Source organism: Helianthus annuus, chromosome 12 (genome assembly GCF_002127325.2).
Source record: "Helianthus annuus cultivar XRQ/B chromosome 12, HanXRQr2.0-SUNRISE, whole genome shotgun sequence".
Taxonomy (NCBI): Eukaryota; Viridiplantae; Streptophyta; class Magnoliopsida; order Asterales; family Asteraceae; genus Helianthus; species Helianthus annuus.
The window spans coordinates 43,417,011-43,435,447 of record NC_035444.2 but is presented as its reverse complement, the minus strand read 5'-3'; positions in this window follow the sequence as shown (position 1 = coordinate 43,435,447).

Sequence of the window (18,437 nt, the reverse complement as noted above, 5' to 3'; positions counted from 1 at the left end):
TCGCTCAGACTGCCCATCCGTCTGAGGATGATATGCTGTGCTCATGTCTAATCGTGAGCCAAAAGATTTGTGCATCGCTTGCCAAAGTTCTGACGTGAATCGTGCATCGCGATCTGAAATAATAGAGATGGGCACTCCGTGCCTCGAAACAACTTCTTTCATGTAGATGTCTGCTAGGGTAGAAAACTTATCCTTTTCTTTGATAGCCAAGAAGTGAGCAGACTTTGTGAGCCGATCAACGACCACCCAGATAGTGTCATTCCCACGCTGGGATCTAGGTAGGCCAGTAACAAAATCCATGGAAATTTGCTCCCATTTCCATTGTGGTATTTCTGGTTGCTGAAGTAGGCCTGATGGTTTCTGGTACTCGATTTTAACCCTTGCACAAGTTAAACACTTGCCGACGTAAGTTGCGATAAGAGCTTTCATGTTTGGCCACCAATAAGTTGTTCTGATATCGTGGTACATCTTATCCGACCCTGGATGTACCGAGTAGCGAGACTTGTGCGCTTCATCCATCACAAGTTCGCGTAAACCGCCATAAAGTGGGACCCAAATACGCCCCGTTACATAGTAGGCGCCGTCTTCCTTTTGTTCCATTTGTTGCCTTGAACCGCGCAAGGCTTCAGCCTTGACGTTTTCGGGTTTTAGTGCTTCTATCTGAGCAGCTCGTATCTGTGCAGGAAGACTGGACTGAATGGTAAGCTGTAGCGCTCGCACGCGCTTAGGTAAAGTGTCTTTCCGACTGAGGGCATCAGCCACAACATTGGCCTTCCCTGGATGATACTTGATGGCACATTCGTAGTCGTTCAGTAGTTCAACCCATCTTCGTTGACGCATATTCAAATCCTTTTGCTTAAGAATATGCTCGAGACTCCTGTGATCGGTGTAAATCGTGCACCGGGTACCGTACAGGTAGTGTCGCCATATCTTAAGCGCGAAAACAACAGCTCCCAGCTCTAAATCGTGCGTCGTGTAGTTCCGTTCATGAACCTTGAGTTGCCGAGAAGCGTAGGCTATCACTTTATCCCGCTGCATCAATACGCAACCAAGCCCCTGTATCGATGCGTCACAATAAACCACGAAGTCATCCGTGCCCTCTGGCAATGAGAGAATAGGTGCGCTGCAAAGCCTATCCTTTAGATACTGAAAAGCGGTCTCTTGCGTATTACCCCATCTGTAAACGACACCTTTCTGTGTTAACATAGTAAGTGGTTGCGCGATCTTGGAGAAGTCTTTAATAAATCGCCTGTAGTAACCCGCCAAACCCAAGAATTGGCGTATTTCAGTCGGTGTACGCGGTGCTGGCCAGTTTCTGATCGAATCAACCTTGGATGGATCGACATGAATCCCATCCTTGTTCACCACATGGCCTAAGAAGTGGACTTCACGAAGCCAGAAGTCGCATTTTGAAAACTTTGCATACAGTTGCTCCTTTCGAAGAAGTTCCAAGATAAGGCGTAAGTGCTGCTCGTGCTCCTCCTGACTCTTGGAGTAAATCAAAATGTCGTCGATGAAAACGATAACAAACTTGTCGAGATAGGGTTTGCACACCCTGTTCATAAGATCCATGAAGACTGCAGGTGCGTTTGTAAGCCCGAATGGCATGACAAGAAACTCGTAATGACCGTAGCGAGTTCTGAAAGCGGTTTTGGAGACGTCCTCATCCCGGACTCTCAGCTGATGATACCCTGACCTTAAATCAATCTTGGAATAGTAACACGACCCTTGCAACTGGTCGAATAAGTCGTCGATGCGCGGAAGAGGATAACGGTTCTTCACTGTCACCTTGTTGAGTTCACGGTAGTCGATGCACATCCTGAACGTACCGTCTTTCTTCTTCACAAATAACACTGGAGCTCCCCAAGGCGAAGAGCTTGGACGAATAAAGCCCTTTTCCAAGAGCTCTTGCAGCTGCTTCGACAGTTCTTCCAGTTCGGTTGGAGCTAAACGATACGGTGCGCGGGCTATTGGTGCTGCTCCAGGAGCTAACTCAATCTGAAACTCGACTTGACGATGAGGAGGTAAACCAGGTAAATCTTCAGGAAACACTTGGGGAAAATCACGCACAACTGGTATATCCTCCAGCTTCTTTTCCTTTGCTGATGCGTCAGTGACAAGTGCCAGAATGGCAGTATGTCCCTTTCGTAAACATTTCTGCGCCTTTAAGAATGAAATGATGCCAACCACAGCACCACTCTTGTCACCTTGTACTTCGAGAGGTTCCTGACTGGAGCGAGGAATACGAATAACTTTTTCTTTGCATAAGATCTCCGCATGATGTTGGGATAACCAATCCATACCGATGACGACGTCGAAACTACCCAAAACTATGGGTATGAGATCAATCGAGAAAGTCTGACCCGCTAAAACAATGCTACAACCCTTGACTACATGAGCGGCTTCTACACTTTTACCATTTGCTAGTTCTACGACGTGTTTAGTGTCTAGGGGTGTTGGTGTACGTTTTAATAATTTACCCATTTTCAGTGACATATAACTTGTATCAGCACCCGAATCAAATAAAACAGTAACATAAATATCGTCGAGAAGAAACTTACCCATAACCACATTGGGATCATTCACTGCATCTCCTCGACCCAACACAAAAGCACGACCTCGAGCTTCATTGCCGTTGTTGTTGTTACCATTACCCTGATTGTTGTTATTCCCGTTGCCCTGGTTGTTGTTGTTATTGCGATTCTGGTTCAACTGAGGGCAATCGCGTTTGTAGTGACCTTCAGCCCCACACTGGAAACACCCCCGGTTTCCACGCTGTGGCTGCTGCTGCTGATTCTGTGGAGCTGGCGGTGGAAGTTGCTGGTTCTGATTCACTGGTCGCGCGCTTCTACAATCTTTGGCCTCATGGCCCATCTTGTGGCATCTTTGACATTGACTCCTGCGACATCTTCCACTGTGGTGTTTGTTGCACCTGTTACACCACGGGTGATTTCCCTTATAACCACTATGTCCCTGACTGCCCGATGACTGCTGACTCGGACTCTGGTAATCGTTGGTGCGACGTTGCTGAGTTTGGGACTGAACAGACGCTGATCCCCTGCTGGAATCCCCGTCCCACTTTCTTTTATTCTCGCTGGGTGTGGCAGAAGTAGCAGCAGTGGGAGTGACTGTAGTAACAGCTGTAGCAGTAGCGCCGACACGCTTCGGCAGTTTATTCTGATCCACTGCCTGATCGGTGATGCGGTGAGCGAGACGCTGTATTTCCTGGATATTGTTGAGGTTAGCCGAGGTAACGTGGCTCTGTATTTCTGGCACCAAACCTTTGAGATACAACTCGATACGCTTGTAAGGAGGGTCCACCATAGTTGGACATAACACAGCCAACTCATTCGATCTCTTGGTGTAAGCTTCGATCTCCGAACCAACCATTTTCAAATTATACAACTCATCCTCCAACTTGTGAATGTCTTCTCTAGTACAGTATTCCCGCTTGATCAGTTCTTTGAATTCATTCCAGGGTGTGGCGTTAGCAGCTGCCAACCCTAAGATCTGCACTTGTGCGTTCCACCAAGTGAGCGCAATCCCTTCAAGTGTGCCAGTGGCGAACTTCACCCTGCGAGCCTCAGGGCATTCACACATTTCAAAAACCGACTCGAGCTTTTCAAACCAGTGGAGGAGTCCAACTGCCCCCTCCGTGCCACTGAACGAGCTAGGGCGACAGTCCATGAAATTCTTGAAGGTGCACCCAGGCTGTTGCTGAGCGGGTTGACCTATTGTGTACGAATAGGGCAAAGTTAAGTACGAGAATTAATGTAGGATCTAAAGATCCTAGTGTCTATACTGCAGGGTATACTACCTGCTTGGGCGGCTGCAACTGCCGCAGCAACGAGAGCCTCTAGCTGGGCTTGAGTCATGGTAATTCGTGCGGCCATTGATCTTCACATCAAAGGCAACATAAGTGAGAAAGGTTCGCGAATAGTGCGATGACAGAAGAGTGTAAGCACATAAATATTCTCATGCAATGACATGTTGTGAGCAAGGTAATGTAAGCATACTACGAGCAAAGTTCTAAGCAAATTCTAGCATGTAGGCAATAAACATAAACCTTATTACCTAGGAAGTTGAGTCTTGCACGTGGAGCGAAGCGTCGTTGTGGATCGTTGAGAGCACTGTTCTGGTTATAGTCTGGTTTTAATAAAAACGTTTTTCCATATTAAAACCAAGTTCTCTATAACCAATGGCTCTGATACCAATCTGTCACACCCCCAAAATCCACCTGCGGAGTATCACCGCTTGGGAGCGTGACTGACCAGGATCAAGCCACCAATCATATTGAACATAGCATAACATAAATAAAGTAGTTCGTAAAACCTCATTCAATACAATTGATGTTTCAAAACAAACATAGTATCAGTAGCGGAAGCATAAGTAAATAACCCAAGTAAACCATAAGTTCAATTATTCGAAATGTTTAAACATAGCGTTCATAATCCACTGCCCACAACGTCCCGCTCCTCCAGTGCAAGCTCCATAAGTACCTAAGGTCCTGCAAGGCATGCAGCAGATAATCAACAAACTAGTTGAGCGAGTTCACAGTTTATAGTTTAGTTTGGGTAATAGTGCGTTTGTTCAATTAAGTTTCGTATCGTATCAATTCCATCGCGGCCTCACAGGCATGTGTGCGAAGATCATGTTCGTTAGTTCGCGACCATAGTCCTTACCGACCAGGGTGTGTGCGAAGGCAATTTATCAGTTCGTTCGCGACCATAGTCTTTACCGACCAGGGTGGGTGCGAAGGCAGTTGAGTAGTTCGTAAGCATCAACAGTTTAATCGTTCGTTACAGTATCAAAGTATGCACAAGTAATCATCCAACCCATTCCCACCCTGGGAACCCATGCCTTGGCTGTGTGAACTCACCTTGGTTTGCTCGGTATGCTAGGTTATGCACTCACAAGTAATTAATCACGTCCTATTGTATGCACGTATAACAAATCAGTTCATGTTCGCAATGATACGCGTGCAATTTAATGTTCACATAACAGTCAGTTTGCATATCGGCACAACACGTATTGTTTCACATCAAACCATCAGCTAGTGTACACGAATACCAATGTTAACATTCATCACTAATCATGGCATGCCAAATAAATCAAACATACATTCCAACATTAAAATATGTTCATAATTATATATCTTTCGATCCACCCTTATCTTTCGGTACATTAGTGATCTTTCGATACACAGTTATCACAGTTATCCTTCGGACCGAAAGTTATGTTTCGAACCAATGCCATCTTTCGACCAACTGTCATCTTTCGGTCAACTTAATTATGTTTCGGTCAATGCTATCCTTCGGTCAATGCTCCTATGGTTCGGTCAAAGCTATCCTTCGGTCAACACTACTATGGTTCGACTAACAAGCATCTTTCGACCACAACTATGTTTCGAGTAGCAATATCTTTCGACAATTAACAGTTACGTTTGATCACAATCAGTTACGGATATCATGCAGTCAATTACAGAAACAGAAACCCTAATCATCTACAGCCGTCATCATCATTAACAAGCACATTTCATATATTCAATCTCAAGAACCCTAACCGAAATCATGAACAATAACCATATTCATTCGGATTACTATCAAGACATAACAACCTCATGTAAACTGATTTCATAATAACCCGATTTCACTAATATATCAACAAGTTATCAATCCGGAGCATACATCGTCACAGTAACATAACAAGCACCATTGAATCGATTTAAACTTATTATCATGCCATACAACTACAAGATCATCTTTATACGATTCCTATCATTCAACATACAATCAATTCGAGTCGTTCTTAATCAAAGCATGTAATAATAATAACATCATGTCATCAACGATGATAGTGAAACACTAACCGGATTAGGGGATTGAAACTAGTGGGGTTTCGGGTGCACAAGAACTTTCAGCCGACTCCAAGACTTCGAGAGAGAGGGAAAGGTATTAGGGTTTTTAGAAACTAACTGCCGGTTACATGCATCACGTATTTAAACGTATTACAGAAATGGGCCAAGCCCATTAGAAAGGCTGGGCCGAAAGATGTCGAAGGATGGGGTCTTTGGTCGAAGGATATGTTTCGAGATCCTTCGAACCGGAAGCTGATCCTTCGAGTCGAAGGATATGTTTCGAGATCCTTCGAACTGTGTGCCATGCTTCGTGATCTAGACTAAGTGTTTTTAATAATAAATCTAATATTATATTCTACCACAGCAAGTAATCACATATGACAAAACGACAATACGTTTCATTAAAATACATCGCGTACAATTTCAAGTCCACAATCCAAACAACTAAACAGTCAAAGTCAACGCGCATTTAATGCGAAAGTGAAAGTCAGAAACTCGAGTTGTCACATTATCCCCAACTTAAAAGGAATTTCGTCCCGAAATTTGGTACGCACTCACTGAGGAAGCTAGGCAAGTTACATCGTTCACTGGTTTTCCTGGGGTGTCACACTAGTAAACAATATGCATAAGTCGCAAACACATGAACTTGCAAGTTGTGTAAAAGTATGTAGTAACTTTCCAATATTTTTAGTAGATCTTTCTATTTTTAAAAATAAAATCGGTAAAGAAATGTAACTTTACAACTTCTTAGTCATAAATTACGAAAATATTTCTTTGTTAAAACCTTTTGTCACACAAGTGTTTACAGACTTGTTTGTTCACAATATTACTTTTGTTTCATGAAAGATCCGGCTTTTAAACGTGGTTTGCATCTTACATTTGGTTCGTCGAAAATACCACTTGTAGATCTTTAGATCTACTAGTTTAGAACTCCATTTTACAAGAAAAACTATTTTTACACAAGTTCATGTTTATGTATGAAAGGGTTCATCATCTTGAAACTTTCCTACATAACATAATGCTAGTTCATGTTCCATGAACATGATCTAGCGTGGTTAGATGACGATCCGTTCCACTACTAGCAACCAACAACATAAAATAACCATAACTAAACAAGATTCGTGAGTTTTACACCATTATTTACTCTTTAACCATCAAGTTTATCATTCTTACAAGACTTTTAGCTTTAATCTTTTAGTGTTCTCGATTTTTACCCGTTAAATCTCTTATTAACCACCTTAGACAAGATCAAGAGGGTGTTTAGAATCACTTACAACTAGCTCAAGGCTAGGCAAGAATCAAAGCGAAAACTAGGTGGATAAAAGCGATATAGAGAGGTCCTTGTGATTCCGTAAGCACCGAGCTTCCTTGTATGAACTCTAGCACACTTGTATGTATGTATGTAAAATGTCTTGATCGAAATTGGAAGGTGATGGTAGGTGTGTGTGAGCTTGCGGCCGAACACAAGAGAGGGAAGGAGAGAGTGTGCAATTTTTTTTGATGGAGTGTTTTGTGAAGTGAAGTGGTGATCTTATGGTCACATTTATAGACCATAATCTCTAATTACCCATGGTGTAACATGTAAGCTTGATATGAGACATGTTTGATTAAAATAATCAAAACTTTGTTGTGTGTGTTCCCTAGGGGAACCGATCGGATCAAAAGGGGGGGGGGTATGGTTTGATTTTAACTAGCTAGTTAGCGTATAGTTATGTTTAGTTGGGTGATTAATTAGTTACTAGTGTATTATGTGTTATAACGGGTGTTTGGGTGTTCGGGGAGCCTAACTAGCTCAGAAAAGGAAAAACAATGTCATTGTCAATATTTTTATGTTCCGGGTAAAGTCCGGTTGTTCGGTTGGATACTGATCCGTTAAAGTGCCAAATAAGCATTTTAAGTGTCTTTAATATTATTTTTAGTGACACAAAGAATTCCCGACACTTTGGAAAGTGTGTAGTATTATTTTCCCATGTTTTTGCACTTTACTAGCCATATTAAATGCTGAATTTTGTATTACAGTGCAGAATTTTGTGATTAGAACATGTTTTAGGCACATCCGGTCACTATAACTATCACCTAGTGACGCAGTTCTACAATCCCCACCTCCCTACACTCCCTACTAGTGTAGTGATCTATTCCCGGCTCATACTGGCCTTAGAGACAGTGTCTGTCTGGTGCTGGCTATGTCTGCACGTTTACTGGGTTATTCGTTCATTGTGCTACTGTGATTTTATGCATTAAGTTTGTCACTATAGTTCTGTGTAAATAAATGGAGTGACATCAATAAGGTATGATGCAAGTATATTTATGTATCAGTAATCACGTAGCAGTTTATCCATAATTGTAAGCAAGCACAGTAATTAAGCATTAATTAAATATTAATTAATTCGTACGGATACCTGGTTTGGTGAGGGTTGTCACATTCTCCCCCCATTAGAAAAAATTTCGTCCCGAATTTTAGGCTCTGCTTCTAGTTGCAGGGGTGTTGGGAAATAAGTGGGGGGTACTTTTCTTTTATTCGGTCCTCACGCTCCCAGGTGTATTCTGGACCGTGTCTTGCATTCCAACGAACCTTGACGAGTTTGACAATGCTCCGGCGGGTTTTGTTCACCTTCCAATCCGTAACCTCAATGGCGTTGGACTCTTTTTCAGATTTTATACATGAAATGTATCGTGAACACCATTTAGCTCGACAGGTAAATCCAACTTGTATGCTACTAACCCAATGCTTTCCAGAATCTTGAATGGACCAATATAACGCGGATTCAACTTTCCACACTTCCCGAAGCGTGCCACACCATTCCAGGGTGATACCTTTAATAATACCATATCACATACCTCAAACTCTAGAGGTTTCCTTCTTTGGTCCGCATAGCATTTTTGTCGATCGCGAGCTACCTTGATGCGATCTCGAATCTGTGCAATCTTATCTGTGATTTCCTATACCACATCGGGACCAACCAATTGTTTATCACCTGCATCAGACCAACAAAGCGGTGACCTGCACTTGCGTCCGTACAGGGCTTCAAATGGCGTGGCACCAATACTGGTGTGGTAGCTGTTGTTGTATGAAAATTCGACCAATGGTAAGTGCTTATCCCAGCTACCACCCAAATCCATAACACATGCTCTCAGCATATCCTCCAATGTCTTAATAGTCCGTTCGCTTTGTCCATCGGTCTGTGGGTGAAATGCAGTGCTTAGATTCAATTGCGAGCCAAAAGCTTCTTGGAAAGACTGCCAAATCCTTGACACAAACCTTCTGTCACTATCAGAGATGATCGAGAGAGGCACTCCATGACGTGCAACGATTTCTCTCATGTAAAATTCAGCCAATTTGCTCGTGTTATCTTTCTCTCTGATAGGTAAGAAGTGCGCGGATTTCGTTAATCGGTCCACTATTACCCAAATAGTGTCATGTCCTCTTGGCGTTCTTGGAAACTTTGTTATAAAATCCATTGAAATTTGTTCCCAGTTCCACTTGGGAATCTCAGGTTGTTGCAGAAGTCCCGAAGGCTTCTGGTATTCAGCCTTTACTTTGGTGCACGTCAAACACTTACTAACGTAAACAACAACATCGCCTTTCATCCTAGGCCACCAATAGTAATCTTTAAGATCTTGGTACATCTTATCCGCTCCTGGATGGATAGAGTACCGTGATTTGTGTGCCTCATCAAAAATAACTTTTCTCAAACCACCAAACAGAGGAACCCAAATCCTTTTCATAAAACATAACGTTCCTTCCTCGTTTGGTGCCAACTGCTTCTCCATCCCACGGAGATATTCCTCTTCGATGTGTCTTTCTTTCAGAGCTTCTTTCTGCGCGGCACGAAAGCGCAGTGAAAGATCTGTTTGGATAATCATCTCCAAAGCCCTAACCCTTATGGGCTTGATCCTCTCTTTTCGACTTAGGGCATCGGTGACACATTCGCCTTCGCTGGATGGTACTTGATCTCGCAGTCGTAATCGTTCAACAACTCGACCCAACATCTTTGTCTCATATTCAGCTCTTTCTGGTTGAATATTGTGACAACTCGAGTTTCCGACTTTCACTTTCGCATTAAATGCACGTTCACTTTGATTGTTTAGTTGTTTGAGTTGTTTGACTTGTAACGATACATGTTGTGTTATAATGAAACGTATTGTGTTTGCATGATTATGATTGTGTTTGGTTGTCAACATAAGATTGATTAGAAAAGCAGTAACTGTTAAACATAGGACTAGACTCGACGAAACGTGTTGGGTGATTCGCCAAGGACAACTCGACGAAACAATGCCTGTTTCGCCAAGTCAATCTCGAAGAAACGGATAGTGTTTCGCCGAGCCCAGTATCGCCGAAGCTTTGGGCCCAACACGTAATGACGGGTATTTAGTGTGACAACCCGAACTCCCAAGGTTGGTGCACTTGGTTTTGTGGTCCCGATTCCTCTCATTACTTTTTCCCCGTCCTTGTTTTAATAAATCCGTTAAACTGTGATTTCGATAAACGTGTTAAGATATATTGTAGTTGAATGAATGCGTGGGCGTAATGGGCCAAGCTTTGTGTTGTATGTATGATTGGGCCGCACCCCAATCCTATGGAGCCCGAAGAAACAAATTAGAGTAGAAAGCCCAAACTGTTTATCCAATTGTTTTGGCAGTCCATCTATTGGGCTTAGGCTTACCTTTCCTATTTGTATAATACTAGTTCGGTCAAATAAATCAACCGCCCAAACATCCTATATCTATTAGCATAATATTATTTGATTGCTTATCATAAAACTCAAAACTAAACCCTACGACTCCATACATACGTGCGGCAGACGAAGACGACCCCCCCCCCCCTCTTCGAAGCATCGTTCTACTGGATCGAGTTGTGGTTAGTGAATTCTTATTCGTGTTGAATCTTACTCGTTTAATCTTGTTCATATGTGAGTCTTATACGCATGCTAGATAACAATTCGGTTGTGATTGTCTCATAAAAATTGGATGTTGTTTTGATGAGGATTATGTTGAGGGCTGATTAATATGCTAGTAATTGCATCGTATATACATGATTAGGGATTAACGTGTTATATGTGACTTCTTGGGTAATTAGTTGGAGTGTGGCTCAAATTAATTCACAGAAAAATTGGTTAATAGGAGGTATGATAGGGCCATGGGTTGTTATATTAATTGATGTTTAATGTATACGTGATTGCAAGGGTAAATACATAACATGGGGCGTAAACTGAATGAGATGCATGAAATCCATGTTGTCGATTGATACTGTAATTGCTTAGTTATGGTTAGGGTTAGATGAGGTGGGCCAATAAATCAGAATTAAAACCAATTGTAAATCGCTGGGCTTGTTTAATCACCGGCCCACACACAATTCTGATGGTGGGCTCGCTAGTGGGCCGTGCAAAAGAGGGGCCGAACAGGTGCATTTGGGCTGCCAAACCGGTCCACTAGGTAATTAAATGGGCCGCATACATGTACTCGGAATAGGGCTGCATGAGGTTAGAAGTGCAATGAGGATTTAATCACTGATGATTGGTGTGTTAAGTTTATATATGTGATATGTTAAGTAATGCTTGCTTTAATTCAACTAGGTAAGTTACTGTTAGGGGTGATAAGGTTTCATGAATTTACATAATGAAAGCGTAGATGGTTATTATGTTGATAAGCTAGAACATGTTTGTGTGTGATTAATTAATGATTACATGCGTGAACTGAGTAGCTATTACATATCCGTACGGTTTCTTTGGGATTTATACAAACTGTGAATGATAATGCGTGACATGCACATGTGATGTAGATTGCTGTGTTAGATACAAACTGTTTGAGATAAGTAACCATTATTGAGAACATGAACATGAACTTGTGTGATAAACGTGCACGAGATACGATTACTTGTGATGTATTACATGACAATGACTGTTACAAGTGACTTGTTAAATACATGAATTGGATATGTAGTCGCAAAACTGACTAACCTTGATAACCACGATAGGGTTTGATTGACCAACTGGGAACGGGTAAAGTAACGTGCTAAATACCGAGCAATCTAAGGTGAGTTCACTGCACTTTTCTCAAGCATGCGTCCCGGTGGTTTGGGACAACTGGTAAACATTTGGAAGGGAAACATTGGGTAAATAACTTAATCGGTTTTGGTTATTGCCTGGAGGGCAATGGGGGTGATTAGTTGATAGCGCTATTAGGTACTAATTATCTGGGTTTCACTATGGTTGTTTAGAGGCACACTCCTCGGTTACGTAAGGGCGGTTCCCCTAGGGTAACTAACCGAACAACATAGTGGGTTGCTTAGAGGCACACTCCTCGGTTACGTAAGGGCGTAGTCCCTAGGGTAATCTATCTTGAGCAACATCGTAACATATCATTGAATCGCATTAACATATAACTGGTAACACAACACGTAAGCAACACTTTGAACTCACCAGCGTAGTCTGACACACTTGTTTGCATGCTTGTAGGTCGTTAGCCTTGGAACATGGACTTGCTATCTGGAAGTGCTGGAGTGGTCATGGATCGAGACTCTTGGAATCACTTATAAACAATACATTGATTTGATTATTATTATGAAACGATTACATGCTTCCGCTACACAACTTTTGAGAATTAATATCATGTAGACATCTTGTTTGATAATTAATGTCATGACTTATCTAAATATTTATCATTGGTTCAATGTGATTGGTGGCTCGAACTCTGATGCGTAACACGCCTCGCGGGGTTCCCGTAGGTGGAATTTTGGGGGTGTTACAGTTGGTATCAGAGCCACTGGTTATAGTGAACTAGGTTTTAAAACGTTTTGTAAAACCAGACTATAACCGAACAACTTCGAAAATCGATCATGACACTCAGCTCCAGATTGCAAGGTTCGTCTCTCTCACTCATTGCATTACTTGCTTAGCAGTCACACACTCACAGCACACATGAACTGAAGCATTTAACACCATAGTGACTCGATAGTGTGACACTACTCTTTGACTCATGTAAACCATAGAACTGTGATATCATCTGTTGTGTTGTTTGAACGGGGGGAAGCTTTGAGCGCAAGCTAAGAGGCACTGAGATAAGCATGCAAATTGCCTTATTATTATGGGTGCACACTTAATAATAACGCGGGGTGCATGCAAGTCCCAGTGAGGCTTATCGAGCGTGAGAAGGGTTCTGCCCTATCGTGTGCAAACTTGGTAGTTTGTAGATTTCAAGGTGATACTCGACTTTTACCCCATTTCGACCCTTAAGATTGTTCCCTTCTCTTATATAGAACCATGAGGGACAACGGAGGACGGAGGTATAAGTTAATCAACTCCCGGATAAACATGATGACATAAACAATAATCTTACTCCTTGTATTGCTAGAATTGCTATTACATAACAGTTTTCCTCTCTAAACTAGTCTATCCCCTAGCCCTTGCCTTGGCCGACGCTTACCGTTTAAGGTGACAGTTAGTTACCGTTCTTGATATAGATAAACCTATCATTCCATTATCATGGTCACACTACATTCTCGATTGTCTACGCATAAACTCCTATAACACTGAGGATGGTTGTGTATTATTTTATGACCATATCATTTCGAAAATATTTTCGTGTCCTTGTAATGAAACCTTTTGGTGACGTACTTGATGTTCCTAATACACACGCCTTAGTTCAACCCTTCAAAGTTGGCTTCATACGTGTTCGACTAATTACACACTCAATTTCGTACATAGATTTTAGTGAACCATACTTATTCGCATACGGCAGGCTTGACGACTGTGGAGAACGCTCCGATTAAACCGGATCACTATGAATTCGACCAACCGTTACTCTTCAACATAATTCATATTGTGTCAACACCCTCAATGTAACGCTTCCAATGACCGGTAGTGTCACCTTATTTCTAATTATACCGCTTGTGTGTGCAACCAACTACACCATCATCATCGGATTTATCATTCTACTAATGAATCTAAAACAATTATGTGGAACAGATTGATGATAGTCACGTCTTGGTATGTGTTTCGCGTCTTATCTGGTTGTGGTAAAATGGATATCATAGTCCTTGTCTAACCCTGTGGTACGCTAATTCTCGTTTGTCTAAATCTCTCTCTGCGAACATTAATCGAGAAGCAACAGGCCATACTTAAGTTCATTAAGTGTAGGAGCATAAAATAAAATTTCTACTTCCGTGAGGTATGTCGAAGTCAACACCCCTTTTCCGTGTGAAAGCACCATGCTTATGTATAGCTTCATCGACCTCTTTATTCCATGCTTACCTCTCTTTGACCGAAGGCTGGCCATTTACTACGACCAACTGCGACCAAAATATCACGAACAATATCAACTGAAAATCTCTTTTCCCTCTGAACGAACAAGTCAAGATGATACCAGTCGGAAATAGGGATTAATGCCTAACTTGAGTTTTCATTCAATCGATTGATTGAATTGCTTGAATCACCTGTTCCAAGAAATTATATTTTCTTTCTCGAATTCTTACATACGATGGCATCACCTTTGATCTTCGATAGGGGTGACTGCACCAGTTCTGATCGCCGGTAGCGATACTATATATAAACATATATTTCTTACACCCACTTTATCACATTCACATATTTTGCTTCTAGAAAATCTTGGTGGAGAACCCGACACATGTGATTTGAGGGTTGAGCATTTTAGCCTGTAACAAACTACCTTAACACATTTCCAGTTCGGTTTATCTCGTCGACCCTTCGTTTATGATGTACGACATCCGCCTCAATTCTGGTAAGCTCTAGATATACATTAGATACACTTGCTTCGTGAAGTGTTGGCTACTTAATATACAACATCCATGATAACTAAACACTGCCTTTTCGCAAGTCCCCAAATTCGAAGGCGTATAGCTCACCCAAGTTATATTTAGTGCAACAACCCCCCCGGTCGCACATGCTAAATGCATCAGGCAATGCCATACAGATGTATGACACACTCGTATTTCAACTTTTGTGAGCATCTCTTGAGCTTAGCATAACTTGTCACAACATTCTTCGTTATCAAGCTCCTATTAACTCAACGTGTGTTTCTACTTAGGAGCAAGACATTTTTAGTTTAACACAATTAACACAAACTCTATTACCTCAAACACTCATTCATGCATAACACTCACATAACGGTGATTCGGGGAATTACGGAATTACACATGGGTTGTACTCGAACGTTGATGAACAATTAGAACACTATTCCTGAACAAATAAAGAAATATAACTTATGTGAATTTATATGTTATCTGACTTTATATGCTATATGACTTTTATATTATTTAGTGAACTTTCGTGAAACCGTATTTAACTACGTGTTTAGTGAATTATCGACAAACTCATAATTGGAGCCTAGAGTATAATATAGCCTAAATTTCGAGGACGAAATTTCTGTAACATGGGGAGGATGTGACACCCGAGCAAAATTCGCAATAATCCTAATTTCCTCACTTCACTCCTCAGTTCTTACTTGTCAAATTTCGGGACGAAATTTCTTTCAAGTTGGGGATGATGTGACAACCCGAACTCCCAAGGTTGGTGCACTTGGTTTTGTGGTCCCGATTCCTCTCATTACTTTTTCCCCGTCCTTGTTTTAATAAATCCGTTAAACTGTGATTTCGATAAACGTGTTAAGATATATTGTAGTTGAATGAATGCGTGGGCGTAATGGGCCAAGCTTTGTGTTGTATGTATGATTGGGCCGCACCCCAATCCTATGGAGCCCGAAGAAACAAATTAGAGTAGAAAGCCCAAACTGTTTATCCAATTGTTTTGGCAGTCCATCTATTGGGCTTAGGCTTACCTTTCCTATTTGTATAATACTAGTTCGGTCAAATAAATCAACCGCCCAAACATCCTATATCTATTAGCATAATATTATTTGATTGCTTATCATAAAACTCAAAACTAAACCCTACGACTCCATACATACGTGCGGCAGACGAAGACGACCCCCCCCTCTTCGAAGCATCGTTCTACTGGATCGAGTTGTGGTTAGTGAATTCTTATTCGTGTTGAATCTTACTCGTTTAATCTTGTTCATATGTGAGTCTTATACGCATGCTAGATAACAATTCGGTTGTGATTGTCTCATAAAAATTGGATGTTGTTTTGATGAGGATTATGTTGAGGGCTGATTAATATGCTAGTAATTGCATCGTATATACATGATTAGGGATTAACGTGTTATATGTGACTTCTTGGGTAATTAGTTGGAGTGTGGCTCAAATTAATTCACAGAAAAATTGGTTAATAGGAGGTATGATAGGGCCATGGGTTGTTATATTAATTGATGTTTAATGTATACGTGATTGCAAGGGTAAATACATAACATGGGGCGTAAACTGAATGAGATGCATGAAATCCATGTTGTCGATTGATACTGTAATTGCTTAGTTATGGTTAGGGTTAGATGAGGTGGGCTGAATTAAAACCAATTGTATATCGCTGGGCTTGTTTAATCACCGGCCCACACACAATTCTGATGGTGGGCTCGCTAGTGGGCCGTGCAAAAGAGGGGCCGAACAGGTGCATTTGGGCTGCCAAACCGGTCCACTAGGTAATTAAATGGGCCGCATACATGTACTCGGAATAGGGCTGCATGAGGTTAGAAGTGCAATGAGGATTTAATCACTGATGATTGGTGTGTTAAGTTTATATATGTGATATGTTAAGTAATGCTTGCTTTAATTCAACTAGGTAAGTTACTGTTAGGGGTGATAAGGTTTCATGAATTTACATAATGAAAGCGTAGATGGTTATTATGTTGATAAGCTAGAACATGTTTGTGTGTGATTAATTAATGATTACATGCGTGAACTGAGTAGCAATTACATATCCGTACGGTTTCTTTAGGATTTATACAAACTGTGAATGATAATGCGTGACATGCACATGTGATGTAGATTGCTGTGTTAGATACAAACTGTTTGAGATAAGTAACCATTATTGAAAACATGAACATGAACTTGTGTGATAAACGTGCACGAGATACGATTACTTGTGATGTATTACATGACAATGACTGTTACAAGTGACTTGTTAAATACATGAATTGGATATGTAGTCGCAAAACTGACTAACCTTGATAACCACGATAGGGTTTGATTGACCAACTGGGAACGGGTAAAGTAACGTGCTAAATACCGAGCAATCTAAGGTGAGTTCACTGCACTTTTCTCAAGCATGCGTCCCGGTGGTTTGGGACAACTGGTAAACATTTGGAAGGGAAACATTGGGTAAATAACTTAATCGGTTTTGGTTATTGCCTGGAGGGCAATGGGGGTGATTAGTTGATAGCGCTATTAGGTACTAATTATCTGGGTTTCACTATGGTTGTTTAGAGGCACACTCCTCGGTTACGTAAGGGCGGTTCCCCTAGGGTAACTAACCGAACAACATAGTGGGTTGCTTAGAGGCACACTCCTCGGTTACGTAAGGGCGTTGTCCCTAGGGTAATCTATCTTGAGCAACATCGTAACATATCATTGAATCGCATTAACATATAACTGGTAACACAACACGTAAGCAACACTTTGAACTCACCAGCGTAGTCTGACACACTTGTTTGCATGCTTGTAGGTCGTTAGCCTTGGAACATGGACTTGCTATCTGGAAGTGCTGGAGTGGTCATGGATCGAGACTCTTGGAATCACTTATAAACAATACATTGATTTGATTATTATTATGAAACGATTACATGCTTCCGCTACACAACTTTTGAGAATTAATATCATGTACACATCTTGTTTGATAATTAATGTCATGACTTATCTAAATATTTATCATTGATTCAATGTGATTGGTGGCTCGAACTCTGATGCGTAACACGCCTCGCGGGGTTCCCGTAGGTGGAATTTTGGGGGTGTTACATTTAGCGAATCAACTTGTTCATTCGTCACACTTTAGCAAAACTGAAACCCTAGAGGTGTTCCTGAGCTCGTCGGCAGCCCCCATCATCTGAGTATTCACCCGTTCCGTTCGTGTTAATCGTTTAATTCTCCGGTTAGTCATTACTATTGATTATTGGTCTATGTATTGCTGATGAATATCATGATGGTCTGTGAATGCATGATTGTATGACTTATGGTTAACTGGTGAGATGAATCAACTGATGATTATTGAACTCGAAACCATGATAGTATGCATAGGGGTTAGATGTTCTTGTCGAGCGAGTGCTAGGCATGAGAACTAAGTTACTGGTTTAATGATTATTGCTGAATGATTTCTTTATGATTCCTGCATAATGAACTGTGATTGATGATGATAGTATGATCGTATGATTTGATGTGTAACGGCTGTAGATGATTAGGGTTTATGTGTGTAACTGCTGAACGATGTTAACTGGTCGACGTAACTGACTGATTGACGAAATGGAATTCTCGGCGAAACAGAATGTGTTTCGCCGAAGGGATCACGATGAAACAGAATATTGTTTCGCCAAGGGTGATTGACGAAACAGAATGTGTCTCGCCAACATGTGTTTCGCCAATTCTGTGTTTCGCCGGTTTGGATAATTTGCACAGTAACTACTTCTGTTGAAACTTAACTGAGTTGTCTAACTGTTGTTAAATGCCATGCATGACTTGTAT